Raw genomic sequence first — 15957 nt, 5'->3', positions numbered from 1 at the left:
TTTCCGAAAAGACTTACGTCTCCGACACGTATTGCAATCTTAAACATTGGGGATCCAATTCTTCTAGTAGTTGTTCGCTGTAGTAAATTTCTGCTTCTCCTTCTTCTTCTTCAAATAGACGTCGATAATTATTTGCGCTGAAATATTTTTATTTTATTAAATATATATGTTCATATGTTTGAATTCATTAATTTAATAAATGATTACTTATACGTTTTTTGTCAAAAGTAGTAAGTTACAGTTTGCGAGCATTTTTACAGATTGTCAAAGTTTTTAAACGCTCAATGTTCCACGAAGAAAATATCGTTACTTATTCAAAATCTTTTAAAAACAATAAATATGGAAATGAATATTCCTCTCATTAGCCTAAATTCCATTATGAAAATATACAGGTATAATAGGAAATGAAGCTGCTGGCACCATCAGCTCAGGATGCCATATTAAAAGGTCTGATTGACATCTATCATCTCAAATCAAACCTTGCAATGAGGAAAAAAATTTCCAAACACGTTTTAATAAAATAACAAACAGGATGGGACGAGGCAGATACAAGAAGATTGCTCGACGGTTACCTCCCGCAAGTATCTCTATAAAGAATAAATTTTTTTCTCCAATTAGATTGGCAACAAGTCATGGAAAGTTCCCATTTCATTTCCAGAGATTCTTAAGAAGCACGTAAAATGCGAGCGCGAAAAACCTGCAAATTTAGCAAAACCTAAGCTTTATAAATGTCACTCTCCCTTACTTTTGTTCTTAGATAAAATAACCAGGATTTGCATCAAAAATTCCAAAGAAACATTTTTCTAGAATATGAAGTGTGTGTCTCCACTTCAACAATTTATGAAATATATTATTCAAAGTGAAGGAACTGTGATTATAAGTATCTAATCATATTACAAAAGTGAATAAGCATATATTTAAGAGCAAGAAAAAATTTAAACGGTGGCTTCCGTTGACCAGGCTGATCAAATTTCCAGTCGAGCGCAATTAATCAATGTTTGGGATCTCAACCTGATGGCTGCGTATGCTGAGCCGATGACTGATCAATCGTTTGGACAATTTCCGCACAGGATTAACAACTTCCTTCCCACAGACTTCTTCACTTAACGGGACATGCGTTCAAAACTTAGATTTACACGTTAACTGAAATGTATAAAAAAATTAGCCAAAACAAAAGAAGTATTTAAACGCACAATATCTCTTCGGATCTTCCTATGTTCCTGATTATTACATCTGCTGAAAACAATTTAATACGTTTAAATGCAATTACATTTCATTGAAGTGATCTATTAATTGTTTAACAATTTTCTGCTGTTGACTTCAATAAATTTATGATGTTTGGTATTTCATTTGTTTCCAGCAACACCTAGTCTCCTTTGCAAAGAAAATTAATATTAACTTTTGTAATTAAGAAATGATTTAGCTGAAAAATTAAATTGGACTGGAGATAATGTCTCGGTTGTTTTCGTTAAAAGAAGTTGGTGCTTTCCTAATTCAAAAAATATCTCCATATATATACATAACATACATGTAATTAATTTACACACTTAAAAAAAGTATTCTTCACATGGTATCTTCAAATGGGTAGATACGATAGTTGAAAAACAAGTGTCGGACAAAAGCGGAGCTGCAAAGAGTGATTTGTTGTACTGATACTTCCGTTTATATAATTCTTGTTATTCGATGCATGTAGTTTTGTTGAAATTCGTGTTACAAATTGCTTTATTCTCTGATGTAAAAGGAATTATCCCAAATTTTATTCAGAAGATTTAAATAACGGTTTCGATCACAATACGCGGCAGTTACTAGTAAAATATCTGGATGAGTGACTTTTTGACGTCATTTAAAACGCTTAATTACAGGGCCGTAGTACAATTCACAACCGGCCCCCAACCCCACGGGTATAGCGATATACAATAGTGACGTGATCGAAGATTCTTTGGAAATAATCGCTGTCATCGAATGACATGCATATTCTATTTAAGTAATCATAGTCATCAGCTTTTAATATTCGTTGCAAATAATCATTGTCATCGAATAATCATTGTAAAGAATCATTCTCATCGGATAATCATTGAAAATAATCTTTGTCGTTACATAAAGGGGCATAGTAGCTGATGTATAAAGAATTGTACTAAAATTCTCATCAAAACAATCGAATATGTATTGCAATTTATCATATGATCATTATTTACAGCAATGATTCTTAAATGTTTTCGACCTACGGCTTCTAATGACGCCGAGGAAAACTTGCGCAACTGTGACAAAAAGAATATTTAAAAATACAATAAAAGCTTGAAAGGTAATAAAAATGCCTGAATTTAATTTCCTTTTATTTAAATGAAGCTTAATGTTTTTAAAGGAAATTGAATATTGTAAACAGGAATCAACAATATAAATATCTGTGGATTTTTGCCTCTTTGTTTTTTTTCTTCGTAACATCATATCTCTGGAACGGGGAGTTTGAGTTTGGAAGGAGGTACCCTCGGATTTCAAAAATTCTTGGTAAAACTTTCCGACTATTGTTAACTTCCTACGACTATCACTCGAGATATTATATAAAATTTCGGAAAACGCTAATTTTTCGTATTTATTTTTCCAAGTGGCCGAAGTCTAGCGCACTGGACATCAAAATGCTTTACTTGGAAAAATGTTCGCCCTTCTCAATTTCAAATCGTAGAGTTTGTTTAAGAGATATTTTTAAGTTAGAAAAAATATGAAATAAATAGTATTGCCAAACGTGAAACTTGTTGTTATTATTATTTACGGTTATATTCTGAAGTTGAAGAAAGCACGTGATTCCATATAACGTCATTGTATGTCGAAAATTTTTCGTTAATATCAGTATTTTAAATGAATAGCTGCTTTTGGCAACTTTTATGTTTCACCTTTTGATACGTGACACGATATGCTATCGCTACGTTAATTCCTTTATTGAGATTTTGAAAATTTGTTATATTGAAATAAATTTAAATCATAACCTCCAATGTATTACTTGAAGTGTCAAAGCTCTTTGTTTCCTGAGTTGGCAAGAAAAATTTATTTACGAATCGCTGGTTGCTTGGAAAGAATGAATACATTTTCTTCATAATGAAATGTTTCTATGCATTTTATGCTATTCTAAATTTATTTATAAAAATTTAATTTCTTTTATTGTATACTTACTTTCTGAGTAGAAGTTTAAACATCTGTAGGTATTTAACGTATTTTAGATGCAATGTTACTTTACTACAGCTACATAATTTTTTTTTTCAATTTTCTAAAATGTCTGAACGCTAGAAGAGAGCACAAATGGTACAGCGAGCTACAGAAAAATGAAGTAAAAAACACAAGGGGACTCAGCAGGCAAGTACAATAAAATTTGCGAGCTTCAAAAATGAATGAAGATACAACTAGAAACACAGCAGGCAAGCATAGTGACAAGAAAGCTTACGCATTCAAGAAACTGAAGAAGAAATGAATAGGAGTTCCAGCAGACAAGCAGCAACTCAAGAAACTTCGCGTGCTCAAACTGTATCAGAAACTAGTAAAAGACACAAAAAACGTTGAGAAAACCAAGAAACACTGCATGCTCCGGAAAGGGAAGCAGAAGGGAAACGGAGGCCCATTAGGCAAGTGGAACGTCAACAGACCATGCGCGATGAATAGAAGAAGTAGCAAGTAAACGAAGGATACAAGACTCTCTGCGTCATCGTCAGATTCGACAGGAAATACCAGAACAGCTCAAGAACCTGTATAAATAACTCAAGACGCTGCAGTTTACGGACAATTTTGGTTCGAAGAGGCAGAGCGTATACGGGGAAACAAGCTTCGCATGAACGCATCAAGACATACACGTAGTACTCTTCACAATGCAGGAAGTTTACTTTGAGCAACACACTGTATACATAGAGCTCGTAGACATATAAAGTAAAGATTTTGCTTTGGCAACAGCCCTCTAGTAAAATGTATGAAGTTTATATTAGCATCTCACAATACCTGAACGAAATTTTTCTATTTACTTCTTCCTTTACTATTTTCTTAAATTTTTTATCAGTAATCCTGTCTATATTTTATAGATATAAAAATCAGAAAAACGTAATTAATTATGTTTAAATGTATCTTAGTAATGAATACTTCCATCCTGTTCATACCGAAACAACATGATGTAATTGTAGATAGCTAGAAAGTAAAATGTATTCAGCAGGCTGTACAGCAAGCGACATCTATAAATGGTGATAACACAATAATGTTATATAATGTTATATACTGTCAGAGTTTTAAAATAAGAACATATACATCAGTGTTTTAAAAATACGAATTTTGCATCAAATTGCAAAACAAAAATCTTAAAATCTGCCTTTTCATGCATAAGAGTTCAGCATTCGGAAAATTATATTTTCGTAAATGGTTTAGCAAAAATAACGAAAATTATTGCCTTGAGAAATGGATAAGCTTGGTATGAATCCGAATTACGCCAAGACTACCCGTCAATGGTTGTTTTGAACACGCCCTTAATGTATATATATAACCTTTAAAAAACGTAAAGTCAGTGAATCTACTATCCGAGTGTGTCTTATTTACTATACTATATTATTATTTTGAGTATTTAAGAAATAAGAAATTCATTTATCTATCTGGATAAAGCTAACGCTACATCTTGAAATAAAACGTAAATTTCTTAATAAAATACTAAAAATTGCAGAAAAAAAACAAATATAATGGAATTTCTAATAACACTACAAGTAACATACCAAGGAATAAATTGCGCGGCAAAACTGATGCAATCTACAATATGTAAACCAAAAAATTAATGTACCGCTATAGAAATGCAATAGAATGAGAAATGAAACTATCATGAGATTTATAATGAAACATTTACCATAAACTATTGATATATATATTAGTAAATATATACTTTTAATACTATTCATTTAAATATGCTGAAACTTTCATAATATTCATTACTTACGAACGCTTTTTCATCCATCGAAGCATAGCACAAGCCATTCTCAATTCAGTGCTAGTGCACATCAATAAAATAAGGAAAAATCCTAATTTTTACAAAAAATCAATCGAATTGACTCCTTTCTCAGAAAACGTATATCTACAAATGCAGTATTAATATATCACATCAATATAATTCGGGATCATAAAATCTCCAAACAACGCATTAAACGCAAAAAATCGCATTAAGGCAGAATGAAGAATTTTCACTCTTACAATGACTTTTACAACAATATAAAATAGAATCTAATTTCTAAACTAAGTGTTCATTGTTACACCATATTTCATTCTTGGGGAATCTTTCATGGTTGTTCAGTAATTCTAAGTGCTAACTTGTTTAAATAGTATTATGATTTCATATATAGGCACAGACTTATATATGTATATATTAATGTAAGTAACATACATCATCTTATTATATGTAGGCGTATAATTCTAAATTAATTATACTAGTCAACATAATTTATATATTGATAGCATCCGACTTTTAAAATTATTCATTACTATCTGCTTGCTAACGATTATATAATTACGTACAGTGGTACCTCGACATACGAGTTGAATTCGTTTCGTAACCTTGCTCGTATGTCAAATTGCTCGTATCTCAAAGCAATTTTCCTCATTGAAATTAACCACTTCACCGTTTGCCCCGATAGAGTATCGTCAATTTGAAATGTTTATTTAACCGTCAGCGACGGCAGACTATCGTCGAGGTGAAATTTGGCATGAACCGTGACCCCCGAGAGAGATTCGACGCTTCTTATTTTTCCTACCCCTCAGTACCAGTCGAAAAGGAAAAGAAGTGATTGATGGCTTAATTGACCAGACTCACTCCACAGATTGTACCTGAAAAGCAAACGACGGGGGATCGCTTTTTCCGAGGGAATAATCCCCCTTAACACAGATTTCGAGAGATGCACAACAATTCACACACCTTCCCATTAACTGACAAACAAGTCTGAAGGTTTTAAATGCTATCCTTTCAAATCCGATCGTGGCCTTTTTTTTTTTTTTTTTTTTTTTTTTTTTTTTTTTTTTTTTTTGAGTACATACACTGTATACTCTGAACTCTTTCTGAAGTAATAAGAATTTCGCATAGAAATAATTCTCTTACCCCTTCATGATTAACTTAGTATAAATAAAATATTTTCTGTTTTAATTTTGATTCCTTGAAGAATTTTTTTTTAACTTTTTGAATGTAGAGAAATGAATTCACTTTGAAAACGTACCACTTTTTCATGTTATTTGGCTGTTTTTTAGTTGAAGTGATTGTATTCGCTTTTGTTATATTTTATTACTGTGAGAAGTAAAGGAAGTTTATAAGCGCGAAAATATTTGGGGTTCATATTTCATCGGAAATATCCATTTTGCCCGTTCCCAAATCCATTTTCACAATCCTTTTCCAACTGTGCGTACGGACAGAATAAAGAAGTCATTTTTTCTTAAATGGGTAGTTAAACAGTAAAATAGATTCAAAATAGATTTTTTTTTCCTGACATCTGTATGGTACGTACATACGTATGTATGTATCTCGCATAACTCAAAAACGAGTAGTCCTATAACAATGAAATTTTGTATGTTGGGCAGCTATAACATCTAGTTGTGCACTTCTCATTTTTATTGCAATCGGCAGTACCAAATATATATATATACTGCCCCTTACCAGCTTAAATGTTTTTACACGGCTTTTATTTTATTTTCTCAATCTTTGGTGGTAGTCATGTATATCCAAATATGAAAGTATTATAAATGATGAAAATATGCATGTTTTGACAATGTCAAATTAAAAGAAAAAAAAATTATTTGGATAAATATTGAAATCTATCTTTCAATGTGTTCTTCAGGTTCCCATGCCTATTTAGGCTAGTTCTGTACTCGTTATGAAAAAAAAAAAAAAAAAAAAGTTACAAGAAGCTTGACATCTGCACGACAAAAATTTCCCGGGATATTCAGTGCTATTTTTCGTCTCATTTTCAACTTGCATGAGGGATCGGTTAATTAGAATAATTCGATAAAATAAGTTTAAATGAAACGCAGAAAAAATATGTATGATGTAAATAAGTCGTCTTGTGGTGTTCACATCAGTTTTTTTTATTCTTCTTTTTGTTCATTCCCCAAAGTATTTCGGTTTGGTTTAGATGTATACGGCAAAGCATTCGAGGGCTATCTGCATAAAAGCAGGGATGCCTTCGTAGATTAACAGCGCTTTTGGGCTAATAATTAAATGTATGAAAATATATGAGAAGTAATTCGAGCGTGTTTTATTACAGTGCATTAAGAAAAATAGTAGCAAAACATTATTTATAGCTATTTCAAATAAGCAAATGTACTGATTTTTGCTTTAATTAACAAAGCTTTTATTTCACAATCAAAAATGGCATTTGCATTTGAATAACTTTCAATCGATTTTACTCTTCTTACTAATTATCAGATGCAAATCGAAAAGTCCTAAAATGCATAGCATTAGATGAGAAGGATGCGAGTTTTTAACACGTTTTATCATCACATCATTACCCCGAATACACACACACACACACACATATATATATATATATATATATATATATATATATATATATTATATAAGATATTAAGGTATTTTATTTATTTTTATGTAAGATTTTTAATTTAGGAATATTTCGTACGAATATAGTTTTATTATTTATAAAATTATGTATGATATATTACACTTTAAAATTATTCCTATATTTAAAATAATTATAAAAACAGATTTCCAGGGACGACATAGCTTGGTCTTAAATGGTAGTGTGGTCAAAGCTGATAATATCTCCTCTACGAGGTACCAGCTTTTGTGTTCGATGGTCGCCTTTATGGGGTTGTCACTGACGTCCTTGAGTGTGACAAGTACGGGGTTCAGGTTCATTTCAATAGAATTTCTCAATAGACCTCACAGGTAGTGGAGGGGGGAAGGCAATATTTCTCTCGTTAACTGAGCTAAATTTCAGACACAAAATGTTTACCTTTGGAAGAGAAAAATGGTACAAAATATAGAAGTTTTGCTCGCCGGTGAAGTGGTTAAACGAAATGCCATTAATCCGTTCCAGATCCCAAAACACGACCTCAGTTGTTTGTTAAGTGTTTTTAAATAAGAATCACAAACAAGAAGAAACATTTATTTATAACTGGTCATGACATTGATTTGCTGTGCCATGACAAAAATGAGCTATGAATATTGTATGAGTCATGTATAATATATGAACTTAAACGAGAAACTTTTTATGATCTCTGTAATCCTGAACACTTTAGTGACTTATGAAGTCTGCCTAATGAATACTGAAAACTATTTGTGATCATGAACTCTAAAATACAATTTAATTCTCTTCTACATGTTATACTTCTATTTTATTAATTTTATTATATGATATATCATATATTATCCTATATTTTAGCACTTTATTCAAAATTATAATTTTATTATATGATATATTATGTACTATTCTATACTTTATGTATTAAGCTATATTTTATTTCCCATATTTTATGTATTATTCAGTATTTGTCATGATATATTCTGTTTTAGCATTTTATTCCAAATTTGGAAAATTCAAAATTTTGTTATAATGGCACATTATGTGTTATTGTATACTTGATGTATTATTCTACATATATTTTTCTTCTATTTTGAGAATTATTCCAAATTTGCCATATGATATCTCTACATATAATAAAAGAAAGAGTCTGTCTGTGTGTTGTTGGAAAATATAGCTTATTTTTAAACCTTTTACTGCATCATCTCTCCTCCTTGAAATGTTTATTTAGTTTAGTCCTTATTTTAATATAATATAGTAGTTACTTCTACTTCTTTTCTTGCTGACACTGTTTGCATTGAAAACGGACTGTTCCAACCTAATTGAGATGCAAAAACGAAACATGATTTACGTCATCTGAAAAGCCGATTCGTGCTGATAGCTGATTGGTTGCCGTGAGATGACGTCATTCCTACTTCTGCTATAAGTATCTCGCATCGCTCTGGCTCAACCCTTGACATTGCATTCGCGTCATGGACGCCAAGAGCGACAGACGTGCGAGCTCTGAGCTCCGCAATGCGAAAACGGAAACCTCGAATACGGCGCCGCCAGCAGGCAACCTCTCGACTTCTCAACCATTACAAGTTCAAACGGATATGGACACGCACTCAACTCCTCCTGCCTCTCCTTCTGCTCTCGAACTCTCGAAAAGCGCACTACAGATTTACGCTCTGAAGACCAGACACTACTGTTTGACATACAACGATTACAACGATCAGAAACTCCCAACAAAGAACTGATGATGAAGCAACTTCAGGATGAGGGTGAGAAAATTTTATTTTCTTTACACACACTTTGCACCAGACTCAACATTAATCTTTTCACCCTACCTGCAACAGAGGAAGAATTCATTAGAGAATTTCAAAGAACCACAATAGCATCTGAACCTGATACTAAAAATCCAAAACCTAACTCACCCTCATCCTCAGACCCACCTAAAGAAAATTCTAAGCCTGACACCAAAAAGAGAACCAGACCTGTCGACAGTGACGGCTTTGCAGTCCCCCCCAAACACTTGATTGCAAAGAAACTACCCAGCACTAACGATAATTCTAACAACATTCCAACCACAAATTCTTACGCAAACATACAAAAATGTATCAGAAAACACAGAAAACTTAACGCAGCAACCGGCTGAAAATACAACACCTAAAATTCAAACACCACCACCCATCTTCATTAAACCGCGTGCTGATTGGTTCTTTTTACTAAATCAGTTACGCAGACACGCACTGACTGTCCAATCGAAACAAGACATTGAATTTCTACGCCTCACCACCACTAACGAATCAGATTATAGGACAGTCGTTAGATTTCTCACTGAAAACAACATACAATTTAAATCACATACACTAAAACCGGAAAGACTACTCAAAGTGGTCATTAGGGGATTACCCTCCAACACACCCATCAACGTTGTGCAGACTGCGGTCGAAGTACTTGGTTATAAAATCCACAAGATCTCTCAACTTAAAAAATTCAAGAATAAAATGCCTATGCCTCTATTCTATCTGCAAATTCACAATAGTCTAAAAGCTTCAGAAATCTACTCGGTCACCGAACTCCTTGGAACAGAAGTGGTGATGGAACATTTCAAAGGCCAGAAAGGTCCCTCTCAATGCTGGCGTTGCCAGGGATTCTTTCATTCTTCGGAGGTATGTACTCTACCCCAACGATGTGTAAGATGCGCTGGTCCGCATCAGGCGAAAGACTGCACCAAGCCCTTCGAAGAACCAAATAAATGTGCCAACTGTTCCGGGAGCCATGCAGCCAACTGGAGATCCTGCCCGAGATTTCCAGGATCGAAGAATCGTCAGCCACCTAAACCAAGTACCAAGCCCAGTCAGACCGTTGACAACACAAACAAATTTAATTTACAACAAAATACATTCCCAACACTACCGGCTGCACACACTCCCAGTGCAAATAATACTCGCCCTGGAGTTTCATACTCTGCTGCCCTTACGGGTATGCAACAGGCAGCACCACAAATTATTCCAAATTTATCGGTCCCCTTAGGAGCTAATTCGACACTAAATTGTACCGAAATTCTTTTGGCTATAATCCAAATTTCTAATCAGCCTGGTATTGACCAGAGCAAATTACTTTTGGCATTCAAAAACGCCTTACCGCAGCTCAGAGTGGCTCCATCTGGTGCTGACGCGGCTTACTACATCTTTGAGAGTTATATTACTCTCCAATTCTCTGATTCCCACATTCATTAAAATTCAATACTTTGAAAGGGTTGAAAAATCTTAAAATATGCACCTGGAATGCAAATGGCATTCTTTCCAAATTTCATGAGTTTAGAGACTATGTAGAAGAGAAGGATTTTGATATCATTTTTGTCCAAGAGACCAAACTCCAGCCAGGGAGAGCTCCCAAGCTTGTAAATTATGCACTATATAAAAATGACAGACAAGCTTCAAATACACGTGGTTTTTATCATGGTGGCACTTGTATTTACATAAAAAATTCAATCCCACATCGCAGAATTGACACACCAAATATGAGCAAACTTGAAGCAACAATTATCGAAATTTTTATTCAAAATTCGCCATCCCTAGTTATGATCTCTGCCTATCTCCCACCAGGTGGAAATTTTCCTGTGGTAGATTTTAATAAACTGCTCAATTTTTCAAATAATCTTATCATAGCTGGTGATTTAAATTCTCACCATCAGCATTGGCGTTGTCATAGATCAAACCCTGCTGATCGTGGCCTCCTAAAATGGGCTCAGTGCGCCCAAATTAAAATCATTGCGCCGGATTCCCCCACTAGATATGGTTCACGGGGTGCCCCCTCTTTTATTGACTTGGCACTTTTTAGAAACATCCCTTTTGGATACCAAGTGACTGTTGAAAATTGTTTATCATCAGATCACAACCCCGTGATCATCGACCTTAGCTGTACTATTTTTACTCAAAATTTTCCGGCACTCGTCTCAACAAATTGGGACAATTTTCGTTTTAAACTAAATTTTAAAAGCTTACCCTCCCTCGAAATTAAATCCAGCCATGATATAGACAAGGCAGTAGATCAATTAACGAACACCCTAACTGATACTTATAAGGAAGTATCAAAATCCACCCTCAGACCCAATTTTTGTAAAGTACCTCAAGAAATTAAACTCAAAATTAAAGAAAAGAATAAATTACGGAGACTTTGGCAAAGAAATAGAAATCCTGGCTTAAAAATTCAAATCCGTACTCTCCAAAATGAGATCAAGGCATCATGTGACCAGTTCTTCCAATCACAATACACGAATTACATTCAGTCCCTAATGACCAATGATAACAGTCTTTGGCGCGCCTCAGCCCGCCTACGCAAACACAAATCTCACATTCCGTCCTTAGCTACGGACACAGCGGTGGCTCACACAGACGCTGAGAAATCCGAATTAATTGTGGATTCTCTTCAAACTCAATTTACACCACATAATGAAGGAATTTTTGCGAACAACGCAAATTCTTTCCCACAAGATGTTGAACGTTTCCTCTCCTCGCCTTTTGCGAGAGAAATACAATACACATCCATGAGCGAGGTAAGTGAATACATTACCAAGCTCAAACCCAAAAAAGCCCCTGGTATGGACTCTATTTCTAATCGTATGATTAAAAATTTACCCACCAGTTATCTATTTTTCTTAGTAATGCTTATAAATTTTATGATAGAGCATTGCTATTTTCCTCAAAGCTGGAAACAAGCACTCATTGTGCCTATTCCAAAACCAGGCCAAAGCCTTTCAAATCCTCAAAATTATAGACCTATCAGCCTCCTATCATCGTTATCCAAGATATACGAATTTGTGTTACTTAAACGCCTGAATGATTTTCTCCGAAATCACAACGTTCTGATTGATGAACAATTTGGATTTCGAGCAAAACACTGCACCACGCACCAGCTGCTGAGGACAGTGGAGTTCATTCACGAAGGGTTTCGTAACAATATGCTTACTGGCGCTTTATTTCTTGATATAGCCAAAGCATTTGATAGGACTTGGCATATAGGAATCATTATCAAGCTCATACGACTTGACGTTTCGGCCCATTTAATTCATATAATTAATTCGTACCTCACTAATAGATCTTTTTCTGTACGAGTTAATTCTTTCATTTCGGCTCCCCGTCCAATACTAAGCGGCGTCCCCCAAGGGTCACTTTTAGGCCCAATTTTGTTCAACATTTTCATAAATGACATACCAAAATCACCTAGTATCTCTTCAAACTCAATTACTTTTATCAATTCACTCTTGCACTTTATGCAGATGATACGGCCATCCTAGCCCAACACAAACGCCTTGAAAACCTGGTTCACACCATTCAGAGATATCTCTCCAGCCTTGAGCACTGGCTCATCACTTGTAAAATCAAAATTAATGTTGCTAAATGTGCTGCTATGATATTCAAACGTAGCCCCCTCCCGTACCCTTCCATTAATTTAAAGGTTTTCGACGATTATGTTCCCTGGTCAAATTCTTACAAGTACCGAGGAGTTATACTTGATTCAAAATTACGCTGGCACCTTCACATTGAAAATGTTCTCAATAAAGCAAAAGGTGCTAGAGCCCAACTTTACCCTCTCTTAGCTCGAAAGAGCCATCTGTCAATTAAAAACAAAATTCTTCTCTATACATCAATTATAAGACCTGTCTTCATGTATGCATGTACAATCTGGGGTACTGCTGCAAAAACTCATGTCAAAAAACTTCAATCTTTTCAAAGTAAGACCTTACGTATGGCCCTGAATGCAGCCTGGTACGTCCGTACAGATGTGATTCATTCGGACTTAAATATTAAACCTGTAAATTACCATATTAAAAAGCTTAGTCGAAATTTATTCCTCAAAATTGAACAGATTGATAACCGAGCACTTCAGCAGATTCCAGCATACGATCCTGCTATTCGCAGCTCACAGAAGAGACCGAGAGCAGTGATTGGCCGAGAGTTCGGCATCTATCCACCATCTAAAAGGGCAAGACACGCCCTCTCAACATCAGTTCCATTGATCATTCGCCTCCTGACTTCCGAGCGTGAAGGTGCTCTGTCCCCTCGCTCGTCTCGCGGAGTTACTAGGACTAACACGTGGCAGCTTTGGTATCGACGAAGCAATTGTGCCATATATGCTTATCGCACAGAATCACTCTGTGCAAATAATTAACAAGATTAACAAGAAATTGTGATTAACAAGAAATAACTTAGAATTTTGGTCGTTCTGCAACCAGAGTACCCTCCAAGCTTGCGTGTCGGCTCTTGACAGAGGCACTGGTTGTATTCATCGGAGATTCCACCTATTGCACACCCGGCGCGGTGCGGGCAAAGTGGCTCTTCGATTTTTTGTTTTTTTCTCCTGTTCCTGCGGTCGATACTCTTTTTGAGTATTACATGATACACAATAACAGATCATTTTAAGGATTCTGCTGCAATTCCACCAGATATCAGCCCAGAAAAGAATAGAGAAAAAATGTCGCACTCACCACCTAGCTCACCAATTTCAAAGATCATTGCTTATCCGGAAGAAAGAAAAAAGCTTTTCCAAAATGAAGCAGAAACTGATCAATTAATCGCGTATCTGGAAAAACAATTACACATCCTATCCACTGTTGAGGAATGCGCTAGACTCTCTGCACTAGCTCAAGACATATTAACTAGTGAAACAATCACTTATCATGCTTCACATAGACTGCAACACTTTCTAATATGCATCTTAAACAAAACACGTGTATTAGAAGAAAACCAAGCAATTACTGAAATTGAATATCGTGACCAAAAAATTAAAGAATTAGAACAAAAAGTCGACCACTTAATGAACGCCTTACATGGAGAACCATTTAAGGAGCAACGTAAAAGACATAGGCGCCGTTCTTCGGCTTCTACAAACTCCGACACAGAACAACTTGAACCTGCCATTAAAACCGCTAACAGATACAGTGGACTAGAAACAGAAATGAGTGAAATTAATATAGACAACAATGAGGAAAAAATGGATAATGAAAGTGAGGGTACACATAATCCGGCGGCCCCTGAGCCCTCGAACAGTAGAAAAATCAGAGTCCCGCCAATTATTATAGATGATGTCCCTCAAGCTGATAAATTCCTGGCTGAGCTTAGTGTTCAAACAGGGAAAACAATTACAGGCCAATTAAAAGGCACCAAATTGCATGTGACTCTCCCTGATGCAGATGCTCATAGATATGTGAGAGAAGTCATTAAGGAGAAAAAGTTAAAATCACACACTTACCAAGATGAAAAAGTTTTAAAAATTGTCATACGAGGACTTCCTGTTACTATGGACCATCAGTACATAGTACAAGAATTAAGAAATCAAGGATATGGAGCCACCTACATAACTAATCTTAGAAATAGACGCGAAAACAAACCAATGCCGCTCTTTCTAGTGCATTTGCCAAGAAACGAGAAAACAAAACCATTTACAACCTCACTTACATTGGCTATCTCAGAGTTACCGTAGAGGCACTTAAAAGAAAACCAGGACCTCCACAGTGCTATAGGTGCCAGGGGTTCTTCCACAACTCATTATTATGTACAAGAGAATAGGTGTGTGTGAGATGTGGGGGCCCACATCGATCGACGTCCGGCGAATGTAAACTAAAACCAGAAGAACCTGCAAGGTGCTGTCACTGCGGGGGGCCACATCCTGCGTCCTTTTCCGGTTGCCCGGCTATACCAAAGACAAAAAGGAAAACTGACAATTTCATCCCAAGCCAGCCACCTGCCAATAACCCCTGGACAAGCAATTCAGAAAATTTCCCGCCACTCACAGAACCAGCTGCTGCAACCCAGACAGAAACCTCAGAGATAATGCAAAGCTCTGATGACCTCTTCAGTCTCAAATCGCTAAAAGTCATATGGAATGACATCAAAAACGGAATAAAAACAATCAAGCAAAAAACTTCAATATTTGACAAAATAGAAATAATAGTGGACATTATTGAAAAAATCACTAGTCACATTTAACACTCCAGCAGCAAATAATAGCAGATACTACAGCATTCTCACTTGGAATGCCAATGGACTTTACTCCAGAAAAGATGAATTAAGCGATCTCATATTAGAATTCGAGCCGGATGTAATTTTAGTGCAGGAAACTCATCTCAAGCCAGCCAGGACGGTCCTCTTTCCAAATTACTTTGCCTACAGATGTGATAGACTCTCAGGACGAGGCGGCGGGGTCATCACGTATGTTAAAAGCAGTATCTCACACTTCCACAAGCCAGTGCTCACAAACAGCTTTGAAAACGTCAACGTCATTATCACAATTGACAATACCTCATTTGCAATTACCAATATTTACATACCACCCACAAATCACCTAAACATTACAGAACTCAATAGCCTGATCACTATACACCCCAAATCAATAGCAGGAGGTGACTATAATGCAAAGCACCCTAGCTGGAATC

Source organism: Stegodyphus dumicola, chromosome 2 (genome assembly GCF_044657685.1).
Source record: "Stegodyphus dumicola isolate Sdum_Otavi_A_Nest chromosome 2, ASM4465768v1".
Classification (NCBI taxonomy): Eukaryota; Metazoa; Arthropoda; class Arachnida; order Araneae; family Eresidae; genus Stegodyphus; species Stegodyphus dumicola.
This window is presented reverse-complemented; position numbering follows the sequence as displayed.